At 52.1% G+C, this 15509-nt stretch overlaps 1 protein-coding gene across 9 annotated transcripts in view; it reads left to right on the forward strand.

The window, feature by feature from the left end:
- The window catches only part of ARHGEF10L (Rho guanine nucleotide exchange factor 10 like), a 91182-nt gene that overhangs the window by 5179 nt on the left and 70494 nt on the right, over nucleotides 1-15509 (forward strand). Inside the window, exon 1 of one of the 9 annotated variants that reach the window (XM_069948614.1) lies at nucleotides 5456-5518. The exons of 3 other annotated variants lie outside the window; for them this stretch is intronic. The gene's annotated coding sequence lies outside the window, so the exon portion shown is untranslated. Of the gene's footprint in view, nucleotides 1-5455; nucleotides 5519-5559; nucleotides 5673-8056; nucleotides 8190-15509 lie in introns of those variants that run through there. 5 more of the 9 variants (XM_069948615.1, XM_069948611.1, XM_069948613.1 and 2 more) reach the window with 5 other exon arrangements.

Below are 15509 nucleotides of genomic sequence, written 5' to 3' on the forward strand. Positions count from 1 at the left end.
CCCTACACTGCCGCACCCCCTCACACACCACTACACCCCCCTACACTGCCGCACCCCCTCACACAGCACTACACCCCCCTACACTGCCGGACCCCCTCACACAGCACTACACCCCCCTACACTGCCGGACCCCCTCACACAGCACTACACCCCCCTACACTGCCGGACCCCCTCACACAGCACTACACTGCCGGACCCCCTCACACACCACTACACTGCCGGACTCCCTCACACACCACTACACCCCCCTACACTGCTGGACCCCCTCACAGCACTACACCCCCCTACACTGCCGTACCCCCTCACACACCACTACACTGTCGTACCCCCTCACACAGCACTACACCCCACTATACTGCCGGACCTCCTCACACAGCACTACACCCCCCTACACTGCCGGACCCCCTCACACACCACTACACTGCCGGACCCCCTCACACACCACTACACCCCCCCTACACTGCCGGACCCCTCACACACCACTACGCCCCCCCCCCCTACACTGCCGGACCCCCTCACACACCACTACACCCCCCTACACTGCCGGACCCCCTCACACACCACTACACTGCCGGCCCCCCTCACACAGCACTACACACCCCTACACTGCCGGACCCCCTCACACACCACTACACCCCCCTACACTGCCGGACCCCTCACACACCACTACGCCCCCCCCCCCCTAAACTGCCGGACCCCCTCACACACCACTACACCCCCCTACACTGCCGGACCCCCTCACACACCACTACACTGCCGCCCCCCCTCACACAGCACTACACCCCACTACACTGCCGGACCCCCTCACACACCACTACACCCCCCTACACTGCCGGACCACCTCACACACCACTACACTGCCGGCCCCCCTTACACACCACTACACTGCCGGCCCCCCTCACACAGCACTACACCCCCCTACACTGCCGGACCACCTCATACACCACTACACTGCCGGCCCCCCTCACACAGCACTACACCCCCCCACACTGCCGGACCCCCTCACACAGCACTACAGCCCCCCACACTGCCAAACCCCCATACACACCACTACACCCCCCCACACTGCCGGACCCCCTCACACACCACTACACTGCCGGATCCCTTTACACACCACTACACTGCCGGACCCCCTCACACACCACTACACCCCCCCACACTGCCGGACCCCCTCACACACCACTACGCCCCCCCCCCCTACACTGCCGGACCCCTCACACACCACTCGGCCCCCCCCCCCTACACTGCCGGACCCCTCACACACCACTACGCCCCCCCCCCCCTACACTGCCGGACCCCTCACACACCACTACACTGCCAAACCCCCTCACCCACCACTACAGCCCCCTGCACTACTGCACCCCCTCACCCCTACACTGCCGGACCCCCTCACACACCACTACACCCCCCTACACTGACGGACCCCCTCACCCCCTACACTGCCGGACCCCCTCACACACCACTACACCCCCCTACACTGACGGACCCCCTCACCCCCTACACTGCCGTTTATTTTCATCCAACACCTTCCTACACAACCGCACCCCGCTACACAACCGCACAGGATGGAGATAGGGAGGAGAGCATATATAGAGGACAGCTCGCACAGGATAGAGATAGGGAGGAGAGCGTCTCACACAGGCTGGAGATAGGGAGGGGAGCATACATAGAGGGCAGCTCACACAGTATGGAGATAGGAAGGAGAGTATACATGGAGGGCAGCTCACACAGGATGGAGATAGGGAGGAGAGTATACATGGAGGGCAGCTCACACAGGATGGAGATAGGGAGGAGAGTATACATGGTGGGCAGCTCACACAGGATGGAGATAGGGAGGAGAGTATACATGGTGGGCAGCTCACACAGGATGGAGATAGGGAGGAGGGTATACATGGAGGGCAGCTCACACAGGATGGAGATAGGGAGGAGAGTATACATGGAGAGCAGCTCACACAGGATGGAGATAGGGAGGAGAGTATACATGGAGGGCAGCTCACACAGGATGGAGATAGGGAGGAGAGTATACATGGAGAGCAGCTCACACAGGATGGAGATAGGGAGGAGAGTATACATGGAGGGCAGCTCACACAGGATGGAGATAGGGAAAAGAGCATACATAGAAGACAGCTCAGACAGGATAGAGATAGGGAGGAGAGTATACATGGAGGGCAGCTCACACAGGCTGGTGATAAAGAGGAGTGTATACATGGAGGGCAGCTCACACAGGCTGCAGATAGGGAGGAGAGTATACATGGAGGGCAGCTCACACAGGCTGGAGATAGGAAGGAGAGCATACATGGAGGGCAGCTTACAAAGAATGGAGATAGAGAGGAGTGTATACATGGAGGGCAGCTCACACAGGCTGGAGATAGGGAAAAGTGCATACATAGAAGACAGCTCAAACAGGATAGAGATAAAGAGGAGTGTATACATGGAGGGCAGCTCACACAGGCTGGAGATAAAGAGGAGTGTATACATGGAGGGCAGCTCACACAGGCTGGAGATAAAGAGGAGTGTATACATGGAGGGCAGCTCACACAGGCTGGAGATAAAGAGGAGTGTATACATGGAGGGCAGCTCACACAGGCTGGAGATAGGGAGGAGAGTATACATGGAGGGCAGCTCACAGGCTGGAGATAGGGAGGAGAGTATACATGGAGGGCAGCTCACACAGGCTGGAGATAGGGAGGAGAGTATACATGGAGGGCAGCTCACAGGCTGGAGATAGGGAGGAGTGTATACATGGAGAGCAGCTCACACAGGCTGCAGATAAAGAGGAGTGTATACATAGAAGACAGCTCAAACAGGATAGAGATAAAGAGGAGTGTATACATGGAGGGCAGCTCACATACCTCACATGCAGCATGTACTACAGGGAGGATGCTCCCACATGATAAGAATCTGACCCCAGGAGCTGCTGCAAACTGTATATCAGGGGGTCTGAGAATAATTGATGAAGTGAAGACTGCAGAATGAATGGGGCAAACTGTATAATTCATGGTAACCTGTAAAATATGGAAGAATCATCTTCCATGTCATTGGTCTGGATCGCCTATAAAGTAGGAGCAGAATTCATTTTTTCCTTAGGACACTGTTACTTAGAAAGATTGTGGGATAAATCATTATATCGTTCAAATTAACGTGATAATCTTTCGGTGTCTATGCAGGCAACGACCGAATGACAAACGAGCAGTCGCTGATCGCATCTTTTTAGATTTTTTTAGACTGATCGTTGGCTAGTCTCTCAGTGTATGTGCACGTTGTTCACTGGGGAGTTTACTTCATAAGAAAGTTTGGGGTGTGTAAAAAATATATATATCGATGGTTAACACCGCCTAACGTTTCATGTATTGAGGTGAGCAATTTCTGATTGTTCTTATAAGCGCCCGTTTAGGGATCGAAGAACATGAAAACTGCTTTGTCTAGCAGGACCCTTCCTGAGATTGTCCAGCAGATGTCCTCAGCGCACCTCAGACCTGGCAGTGATGGCTTCAGCCTCTGCACATTGACCATAGATTATTACGAATCTATGGTCTCCTCCCCCAAAACCCCAGTATAGTCCTTGGCAGGGTCTTCATGACTGGGCACCTCTGCATATACATGTGCTAAGACAGACTAAAAGAGCCTCCTATCTGTGTAGTTATCCTGGCTGTGGAGTGGTTATATACCATAGTATACAGATGACGTTAGGTTTATGATCTGAGCAATGTCTGATGAGAATGTTCTGCTCCACATAGAGGAACATTGCTCCACCCTCCTGAGGTTTCATCACCCGCCATTTAACATTCTTTTAGTTGCTCCTTAGTAACAGGCTGTAAAATGCTTCATTGTTAGAAGCCGTAAATGCCGACAGTGTGTAGTCATCTGCTAAGGAGCAAGTAAGAGAGACAGAACCGAGGAACTAAAGATGCTATATTTACTTACATTGGCAAGAAGTCAGAGCTCCTCGGCTTCATTTGGTAAGATGTGTCTGATTCATCCTGGCGAAATGCCGACTATTATCCCAATACATTATCACTGCCACAGTACGAAGGCTAAACTGCTTATGTAGGGGTGCGGCAGAGAAAGCAATCCGCAGCCAGAGTCCCTATGTATCAGCAGAGGAAAGTGCAAAAATAACATTTATATTTTGATTAGTGTCACTCTATACTGCCCTCTATATAGAAGAATATGATGACTAACATACTGCCCATATATACAAGAATATAACTACTCTAATACTGCTCCTATATACAGGAATATAACTACTCTAATACTGCCCCCTATATACAGGAATATACTACTATAATACTGCCCCCTATATACAGGAATATAACTACTATAATACTGCCCCCTATATACAGGAATATAACTACTATAATACTGCCCCCTATATACAGGAATATAACTACTATAATACCACCCCCTATATACAGGGATATAACTACTATAATACTGCACCCTATATACAGGGATATAACTACTAAAATACCGCCCCCTATATACAGGAATATAACTACTATAATACTGCTCCCTATATACAGGGATATAACTACTATAATACTGCCCCCTATATACAGGGATATAACTACTATAATACTGCCCCCTATATACAGGGATATAACTACTATAATACTGCTCCTATATACAGGAATATACCTACTATAATACTGCCCCCTATATACAGGAATATAACTACTATAATACTGCTCCTATATACAGGAATATACTACTATAATACTGCTCCTATATACAGGAATATAACTACTATAATACTGCTCCTATATACAGGGATATAACTACTATAATACTGCCCCTATATACAGGAATATAACTACTATAATACTGCTCCTATATACAGGAATATACCTACTATAATACTGCTCCTATATACAGGAATATACTACTATAATACTGCTCCTATATACAGGAATATACTACTATAATACCGCCCCCTATATACAGGAATATAACTACTATAATACTGCTCCTATATACAGGAATATACTACTATAATACCGCCCCCTATATACAGGAATATAACTACTATAATACTGCCCCCTATATACAGGGATATAACTACTATAATACTGCTCCTATATACAGGAATATACCTACTATAATACTGCCCCCTATATACAGGAATATAACTACTATAATACTGCTCCTATATACAGGAATATACTACTATAATACTGCTCCTATATACAGGAATATAACTACTATAATACTGCTCCTATATACAGGGATATAACTACTATAATACTGCCCCTATATACAGGAATATAACTACTATAATACTGCTCCTATATACAGGAATATACCTACTATAATACTGCTCCTATATACAGGAATATACTACTATAATACTGCTCCTATATACAGGAATATACTACTATAATACCGCCCCCTATATACAGGGATATAACTACTATAATACTACCTCCTCTGATGATATTTGTATTTATTATGATAGGTTTCTCAGCCATTCCTGAGTGACTGCTCACAGCTGAGTTCCGCCTCATTTGCAGCGGTGCAGGTTGGTGTCAGTAGTTGTCTCTCCTGTCTGGTCTTGTCCTGATTCTCTCGCTCAGTGATCGGGTGTTATCGGTTGTCACAGCTTTGCGGTGGTGAGGCGGATTCTGGCCCATGGTGGGATACACCCCAGGACGGTGTGTAGGGGGTCCGGCAAGGTGGGTGAGGTATGGGGGGGGGGAGGGGGTGTATCAGGTGGTCACTGACGGGTAACTCCACAGATAATAACAGGAAACAGTTCTGGAATATTTTCCGTAGCTCAGTATCAGCAATTGTTGTTGTACGTGGAGCCAAATCTGTGTCTGTAGCCAGGCACAATAGGCTTGTGTCAGCAATGTGTGGGCACTGCACAGTACCACCTCTCTCATCCCATAGGTATGGGCACTGCACAGTACCACCTCTCTCATCCCATAGGTATGGGCACTGCACTGTATCAGCTCTCTTACCCCATAGGTATGGGCACTGCACAGTACCACCTCTCTCATCCCATAGGTATGGGCTCTGCACAGTACCACCTCTCTCATCCCATAGGTATGGGCACTGCACAGTACCACCTCTCTCATCCCATAGGTATGGGCACTGCACAGTACCACCTCTCTCATCCCATAGGTATGGGCACTGCACAGTACCACCTCTCTCATCCCATAGGTATGGGCTCTGCACAGTACCACCTCTCTCATCCCATAGGTATGGGCACTGCACAGTATCACCTCTCTTACCCCATAGGTATGGGCACTGCACAGTACCACCTCTCTTATCCCATAGGTATGGGCACTGCACTGTACCACCTCTCTTATCCCATAGGTATGGGCACTGCACAGTACCACCTCTCTTATCCCATAGGTATGGGCACTGCACAGTACCACCTCTCTTACCCCATAGGTATGGGCACTGCACTGTATCACCTCTCATCCCATAGGTATGGGCACTGCACAGTATCACCTCTCTTATCCCATAGGTATGGGCACTGCACAGTATCACCTCTCTTATCCCATAGGTATGAGCACTGCACAGTACCACCTCTCTCATCCCATAGGTATGGGCTCTGCACAGTACCACCTCTCTCATCCCATAGGTATGGGCACTGCACAGTACCACCTCTCTCATCCCATAGGTATGGGCACTGCACAGTACCACCTCTCTCATCCCATAGGTATGGGCACTGCACAGTACCACCTCTCTCATCCCATAGGTATGGGCTCTGCACAGTACCACCTCTCTCATCCCATAGGTATGGGCACTGCACAGTATCACCTCTCTTACCCCATAGGTATGGGCACTGCACAGTACCACCTCTCTTATCCCATAGGTATGGGCACTGCACTGTACCACCTCTCTTATCCCATAGGTATGGGCACTGCACTGTACCACCTCTCTTATCCCATAGGTATGGGCACTGCACAGTACCACCTCTCTTATCCCATAGGTATGGGCACTGCACTGTACCACCTCTCTTATCCCATAGGTATGGGCTCTGCACAGTACCACCTCTCTCATCCCATAGGTATGGGCACTGCACAGTACCACCTCTCTCATCCCATAGGTATGGGCACTGCACAGTACCACCTCTCTCATCCCATAGGTATGGGCACTGCACAGTACCACCTCTCTCATCCCATAGGTATGGGCTCTGCACAGTACCACCTCTCTCATCCCATAGGTATGGGCACTGCACAGTATCACCTCTCTTACCCCATAGGTATGGGCACTGCACAGTACCACCTCTCTTATCCCATAGGTATGGGCACTGCACAGTACCACCTCTCTTATCCCATAGGTATGGGCACTGCACAGTACCACCTCTCTTATCCCATAGGTATGGGCACTGCACAGTACCACCTCTCTTACCCCATAGGTATGGGCACTGCACTGTACCACCTCTCTTATCCCATAGGTATGGGCACTGCACAGTACCACCTCTCTTACCCCATAGGTATGGGCACTGCACAGTACCACCTCTCATCCCATAGGTATGGGCACTGCACAGTACCACCTCTCATCCCATAGGTATGGGCACTGCACAGTATCACCTCTCTTATCCCATAGGTATGGGCACTGCACTGTACCACCTCTCATCCCATAGGTATGGGCACTATGTATATAGATATGGTATAATATAGATATATATCCTGTATAATATGTAAAAATATACGTAGTATAGCTCTATATAACAGCCACACCGCTGCTTTTAAAGCAGAGCGGTGGTCGGTTACCTAGACAATGAGCTGTCACTAATGGGAGGAATCAGGAGAAGTTTACTACATGATTGTATCTGCAAAGTATTGATGAGTCCTCTGACTACGTTGGTTGAGATGGGAATACTACTTTACGTCCCTGTATCTAAGCTCGATATTGTGGTACATACTCGGAGGCCGTCACTACATCCCCCATCATGCCCTGTCTCCTGGGACCTGGAGCAGCTGGCTGTAGTGGAGCTGCCGTCTGGAACCTGAGCTGAGGATATTTGCAGGCAGTCCCTGGCGGGGCGGTGGGATTGGTCACCCTGGGGGCTGAGAATAGAAGAGGCTCGTCCGGCTGTCATTGATCGTGCACAGTCAGGGCGGGCGCTGGGTGTCTGACACTGGCAGGTGCGGAGTCCACAGCAGCCACACACAGGGACGGAGCAGGATGGAGGGCAGGAGAGCCCGGGCCGGGGATAACAAAGGCTGAGGTGGGTAAGTGGCTGCTCCGAGCCTCCGCCGCTGCTGCTATAAGCTTCTCCCCCACCCCCATTAATCCCCATCCCATGCTATAATAGAGGGGGCTCCGTAGCCTAGTAACGGGGGACCGGCTACACAATAGTCAGGGTTAGGGACAGAAAAGGGGGTGGGCAGGACACATGGAGCCCCTTCCTTACATGCTGTGCGGAGCTGCAGAGCATTGTTCTGCCCGCAGTCCCTTTGTTATGGGTTGTGTGCAGCTGTGGGATGGAAAGTGCTCTGCACATAACCGGCTCTGCTATATACTGAGGTAGAAGTGGCACTGTGTATGTGATTCCTCATAGAAGGCAATCCCCCGGCGGTGCAGCACATGTCACTGTGTCACTAGGAGTTTGCAGCCTTATATGGGGGTCATGTGACCTGCGCTGTAACAAGGGTGTGCGGCGGTGTAAATAAACACTGTGCATAGGCCTCCCGTACGTTATGTCATCACTGTGTCGTCCATCTATAAAACGTCACAATCCTATACATTGTGTCAGGTTTTCCTAATTTCATTTATGTCTTCAGGTTTGTCTTGTATTCTCCAGTTGCATATAAATAAAGTTTATTGAACAGAGCGAAGGAAACACAGGTACTGCCATACACTGGACTCCTATATACTGTATATAGATAAATAAGTAATGCTCTAGAATACAGGGTATACCAGCTCCTAGGTGGTAGGCTATAGATTGTATATGGTCCTTTAAAGCAGATAGCTGTCAATCACTGGGTGGGACCGCCCACATGACTACTTAGACCACATCTTCCTTTTTTATACTGCATATAAAATAAAAAATAATAAAAATAAAAACTATACAATCACCTCAGCCTAGAGCCTATCCCCAAATTGCCCTCTATACCCCTTCCTCTTCTGAAGACCACCCTCCCCTCTCTCACACACCACCCCCAGACCCCCTGTATCACATACACCACCCCAGACCCCCCTGTATCTCACACACCACCCCCAGACCCCATTTATCTCACACACACCACCCCCAGACCCCCTGTATCACACACACCACCCCCAGACCCCCTGTATCTCACACACCACCCCCAGACCCCCTGTATCACACACACCACCCCCAGACCCCCTGTATCTCACACACATCACCCCCAGACCCCCTGTATCACACACACCACCCCCAGACCCTCTGTATCTCACACACCACCCCCAGACCCCCCTGTATCACACACACCACCCCCAGACCCCCTGTATCACACACACCACCCCCAGACCCCCTGTATCACACACACCACCCCCAGACCCCCTGTATCACACACACCACCCCCAGACCCCCTGTATCACACCACCCACAGACCCCTGTATCTCACACACCACCCCCAGACCCCCTGTATCTCACACACACCACCCCCAGACCCCCTGTATCACACACACCACCCCCAGACCCCCTGTATCACACACACCACCCCCAGACCCCCTGTATCTCTCACACACACACCACCCCCAGACCCCTTGTATCACACCACCCACAGACCCCTGTATCTCACACACCACCCCCAGACCCCCTGTATCTCACACACACCACCCCCAGACCCCCTGTATCACACACACCACCCCCAGACCCCCTGTATCACACACACCACCCCCAGACCCCCTGTATCTCTCACACACACACCACCCCCAGACCCCCTGTATCTCACACACCACCCCCAGACCCCATGTATCTCACACACCACCCCCAGACCCCATGTATCTCACACACCACCCCCAGACCTCCTGTATCTCACACACACCATCCCCAGACCCCCTGTATCACACACACCATCCCCAGACCCCCTGTATCTCACACACATCACCCCCAGACCCCCTGTATCTCACACACCACCCCCAGACCCCCTGTATCTCACACACCACCCCCAGACCCCCTGTATCTCACACACCACCCCCAGGCCCCCTGTATCTCACACACCACCCCCAGACCCCCTGTATCTCACACACCACCCCCAGACCCCCTGTATCTCACACACCACCCCCAGACCCCCTGTATCTCACACACCACCCCCAGACCCCCTGTATCTCACACACCACCCCCAGACCCCTGTATCACACACACACACACACCACCCCCAGACCCTCTGTATCTCACACACCACCCCCAGACCCCTGTATCACACACACACCACCCCCAGGCCCCCTGTATCTCACACACCACCCCCAGACCCCCTGTATCACACACACACCACCCCCAGGCCCCCTGTATCTCACACACATCACCCCAGACCCCTTGTATCACACACACCACCCCCAAATCCCTGTATCTCACACACACCACCCCCAGACCCCCTGTATCTCTCACACACACACCACCCCCAGACCCCCTGTATCTCACACACCACCCCCAGACCCCATGTATCTCACACACCACCCCCAGACCCCATGTATCTCACACACCACCCCCAGACCTCCTGTATCTCACACACACCATCCCCAGACCCCCTGTATCACACACACCATCCCCAGACCCCCTGTATCTCACACACATCACCCCCAGACCCCCTGTATCTCACACACCACCCCCAGACCCCCTGTATCTCACACACCACCCCCAGACCCCATGTATCTCACACACCACCCCCAGGCCCCCTGTATCTCACACACACCACCCCCAGACTCCCTGTATCACACACACCACCCCCAGACCCCCTGTATCTCACACACCACCCCCAGACCCCCTGTATCTCACACACCACCCCCAGACCCCCTGTATCACACACACACCACCCCCAGGCCCCCTGTATCTCACACACCACCCCCAGACCCCCTGTATCTCACACACCAACCCCAGACCCCCTGTATCACACACACCACCCCCAGACCCTCTGTATCTCACACACCACCCCCAGACCCCTGTATCACACACACCACCCCAGACCCCTGTATCACACACACCACCCCCAGACCCCCTGTATCTCACACACCACCCCCAGACCCCCTGTATCTCACACACCACCCGCAGACCCCCTGTATCTCACACACCACCCCCAGACCCCCTGTATCTCACACACACCACCCCAGACCCCCTGTATCTCACACACCACCCCCAGACCCCTGTATCTCACACACATCACCCCCAGACCCCCTGTATCACACACACCACCCCCAGACCCCCTGTATCTCACACACATCACCCCCAGACCCCCTGTATCTCACACATCACCCCCAGACCCCCTGTATCTCACACATCACCCCCAGACCCCCTTTATCTCACACACACCACCCCCAGACCCCCTGTATCTCACACACACCACCCCCAGACCCCCTGTATCTCACACACACCACCCCCAGACCCCCTGTATCTCACACACATCACCCCCAGACCCCCTGTATCTCACACACCACCCCCAGACCCCCTGTATCTCACACATCACCCCCAGACCCCCTTTATCTCACACACACCACCCCCAGACCCCCTGTATCTCACACACACCACCCCCAGACACCCTGTATCTCACACACACCACCCCCAGACACCCTGTATCTCACACACACCACCCCCAGACCCCCTGTATCTCACACACACCACCCCCAGACCCCCTGTATCTCACACACCACCCCCAGACCCCCTGTATCTCACACACATCACCCCCAGACCCCCTGTATCTCACACACCACCCCCAGACTCCCTGTATCACACACACCACCCCCAGACTCCCTGTATCTCACACACCACCCCCAGACCCCCTGTATCTCACACACCACCCCCAGACCCCCTGTATCTCACACACACCACCCCCAGACCCCCTGTATCTCACACACCACCCCCAGACTCCCTGTATCTCACACACCACCCCCAGGCCCCCTGTATCTCACACACCACCCCCAGACTCCCTGTATCACACACACCACCCCCAGACACCCTGTATCTCACACACACCACCCCCAGACACCCTGTATCTCACACACACCACCCCCAGACCCCCTGTATCTCACACACACCACCCCCAGACCCCCTGTATCTCACACACCACCCCCAGACCCCCTGTATCTCACACACATCACCCCCAGACCCCCTGTATCTCACACACCACCCCCAGACTCCCTGTATCACACACACCACCCCCAGACTCCCTGTATCTCACACACCACCCCCAGACCCCCTGTATCTCACACACCACCCCCAGACCCCCTGTATCTCACACACACCACCCCCAGACCCCCTGTATCTCACACACACCACCCCCAGACCCCCTGTATCTCACACACCACCCCCAGACTCCCTGTATCTCACACACCACCCCCAGGCCCCCTGTATCTCACACACCACCCCCAGACTCCCTGTATCACACACACCACCCCCAGGCCCCCTGTATCTCACACACCACCCCCAGCTTATCTTCAATGGGATCCCGGCCGGATCGTACACACATCGTATACGCTCCGGCCGGGATCCCATACGGGGCCGCAAATAACTGACAGGTCAGTTTTCTGCGGCCGGAATTCAGTGAATCCCGGCCGCAGAAAGACCTGTCAGTTCACACAGTGAAGCGAGCGGCTCCGGCCGCTCGCTTCACTGTGTGCTATGGGAAGCTCTAATGCGGGCACACGCTGATGCGCCCGCATCAGAGCTCCGTGGCCGAAAGATCATCCGGCCGGTACTTAAGTACCGGGGTCACGGAACAGCCGGTCTCTTACGTAGTGTGAACATAGCCTAAAAATGTAGTGATGTGATTTGTTGCTATGAGCGACCTCTGCTCCTCTTCCTCCTCCTTCTCTCTGTGTGACTTCAGGCTCAGGGGTCAAGGGGTTTTCCCGAACAGGGTCCCCCCAGGAAGGAGTAATGTGACTGCAGGAGGAAACATTACACCCATTTGGAGCGCTCTATGTCTCCTTGCAGGCTGTCTCATGGTCCGAGCGCTCTATGTGTCCTCGCAGTCTGTCTCATGGTTGGAGCGCTCTATGTCTCATTCCAGGCTGTCTCATGGTTGGATCTCTCTATGTCTCCTCGCAGGCTGTCTCGTGGTTAGAGCTCTCTATGTGTCCTCGCAGTCTGTCTCATGGTTGGAGCGCTCTATGTCTTCTTCCAGGCTGTCTCATGGTTGGATCTCTCTATGTCTCCTCGCAGGCTGTCTCGTGGTTAGAGCTCTCTATGTCTCCTCGCAGGCTGTCTCATGGTTGGATCTCTCTATGTCTCCTCGCAGGCTGTCTCATGGTTGGATCTCTCTATGTCTCCTCGCAGGCTGTCTCGTGGTTAGAGCTCTCTATGTCTCCTCGCAGGCTGTCTCGTGGTTAGATTTCTCTATGTCTCCTCACAGGCTGTCTCGTGGTTAGAGCTCTCTATGTCTCCTCGCAGGCTGTCTCATGGTTGGATCTCTCTATGTCTCCTCGCAGGCTGTCTCATGGTTAGAGCTCTCTATGTCTCCTCACAGGCTGTCTCATGGTTGGATCTCTCTATGTCTCCTCGCAGGCTGTCTCGTGGTTGGAGCTCTCTATGTCTCCTCGCAGGCTGTCTCATGGTTGGAGCTCTCTATGTCTCCTCGCAGGCTGTCTCATGGTTAGAGCTCTCTATGTCTCCTCGCAGGCTGTCTCATGGTTGGAGCTCTCTATGTCTCCTCGCAGGCTGTCTCGTGGTTAGAGCTCTCTATGTCTCCTCGCAGGCTGTCTCGTGGTTAGAGCTCTCTATGTCTCCTCGCAGGCTGTCTCATGGTTGGAGCTCTCTATGTCTCCTCGCAGGCTGTCTCATGGTTAGAGCTCTCTATGTCTCCTCGCAGGCTGTCTCGTGGTTAGAGCTCGCTGTCTCGTGGTTAGAGCTCTCTATGTCTCCTCGCAGGCTGTCTCATGGTTAGAGCTCTCTATGTCTCCTCGCAGGCTGTCTCGTGGTTAGAGCTCGCTGTCTTGTGGTTAGAGCTCTCTATGTCTCCTCGCAGGCTGTCTCGTGGTTAGAGCTCTCTATGTCTCCTCGCAGGCTGTCTCGTGGTTGGATCTCTCTATGTCTCCTCGCAGGCTGTCTCGTGGTTAGAGCTCTCTATGTCTCCTCGCAGGCTGTCTCGTGGTTAGAGCTCTCTATGTCTCCTCGCAGGCTGTCTCGTGGTTAGAGCTCTCTATGTCTCCTCGCAGGCTGTCTCGTGGTTAGAGCTCTCTATGTCTCCTCGCAGGCTGTCTCGTGGTTAGAGCTCTCTATGTCTCCTCGCAGGCTGTCTCGTGGTTGGATCTCTCTATGTCTCCTCTCAGGCTGTCTCGTGGTTAGAGCTCTCTATGTCTCCTCGCAGGCTGTCTCGTGGTTAGAGCTCTCTATGTCTCCTCGCAGGCTGTCTCGTGGTTAGAGCTCTCTATGTCTCCTCGCAGGCTGTCTCGTGGTTGGATCTCTCTATGTCTCCTCGCAGGCTGTCTCGTGGTTAGAGCTCTCTATGTCTCCTCGCAGGCTGTCTCGTGGTTAGAGCTCTCTATGTCTCCTCGCAGGCTGTCTCATGGTTGGATCTCTCTATGTCTCCTCGCAGGCTGTCTCGTGGTTAGAGCTCTCTATGTCTCCTCGCAGGCTGTCTCGTGGTTAGAGCTCTCTATGTCTCCTCGCAGGCTGTCTCGTGGTTAGAGCTCTCTATGTCTCCTCGCAGGCTGTCTCGTGGTTAGAGCTCTCTTTGCAGGATTTGCAGGAAATTTCATGCAGGAAGCTAAAATACCTCCGGAACTGCTGCGAGTTCTGACATGGGGAGGGGAATATATGTGCCAGGTCCACATACTCGCAAGAGAGAATGGTGAGACAAATGGTGAGAGCGATATCAACAATGCTCCAATAGGCACAACACTCAAATAGTATAAATAACAAAGCGCAGCCTCACAACGGGATGGATACAGCTGAAACACACATAGGGGGCGCAGGTCCGCTCAGAGCATCAACCAGGTGAGATAAAACATTCATCATTTTATTGTAGAAAACAATAGTTACATTGTGACACAATGTCATCTGCCTATGTGACGGTCAGCTGACATATAAAAACGCACACTTGATGACATCTTCTCAAAAAAGTTCAAAGGTTAGAAAAAACAGCCGATAGATTAACTACATAAACCAGCGATCATTGGACCAGTAATAGGATTAACAAACTTATTTAAAAATATATATGAAATAATAAATTAATAATAATAATAATAATAAAAATAGAGATAAGGAATCCTTTTTAGCAGTGTTACTATTCACACAGAAATCCAGAGATCTAATGAATATTCTCAATAGTCTTATATAAACCTTAAGGGGATAGTGCACACAATTTAAAAATCCAAAAGCACTCTCTATTAATAAGATGTCTGTATCTATTGTGCCGTATACAGATAATATACAG

The sequence above is a fragment of the Dendropsophus ebraccatus genome, chromosome 12, assembly GCF_027789765.1.
Source record: "Dendropsophus ebraccatus isolate aDenEbr1 chromosome 12, aDenEbr1.pat, whole genome shotgun sequence".
Classification (NCBI taxonomy): domain Eukaryota; kingdom Metazoa; phylum Chordata; class Amphibia; order Anura; family Hylidae; genus Dendropsophus; species Dendropsophus ebraccatus.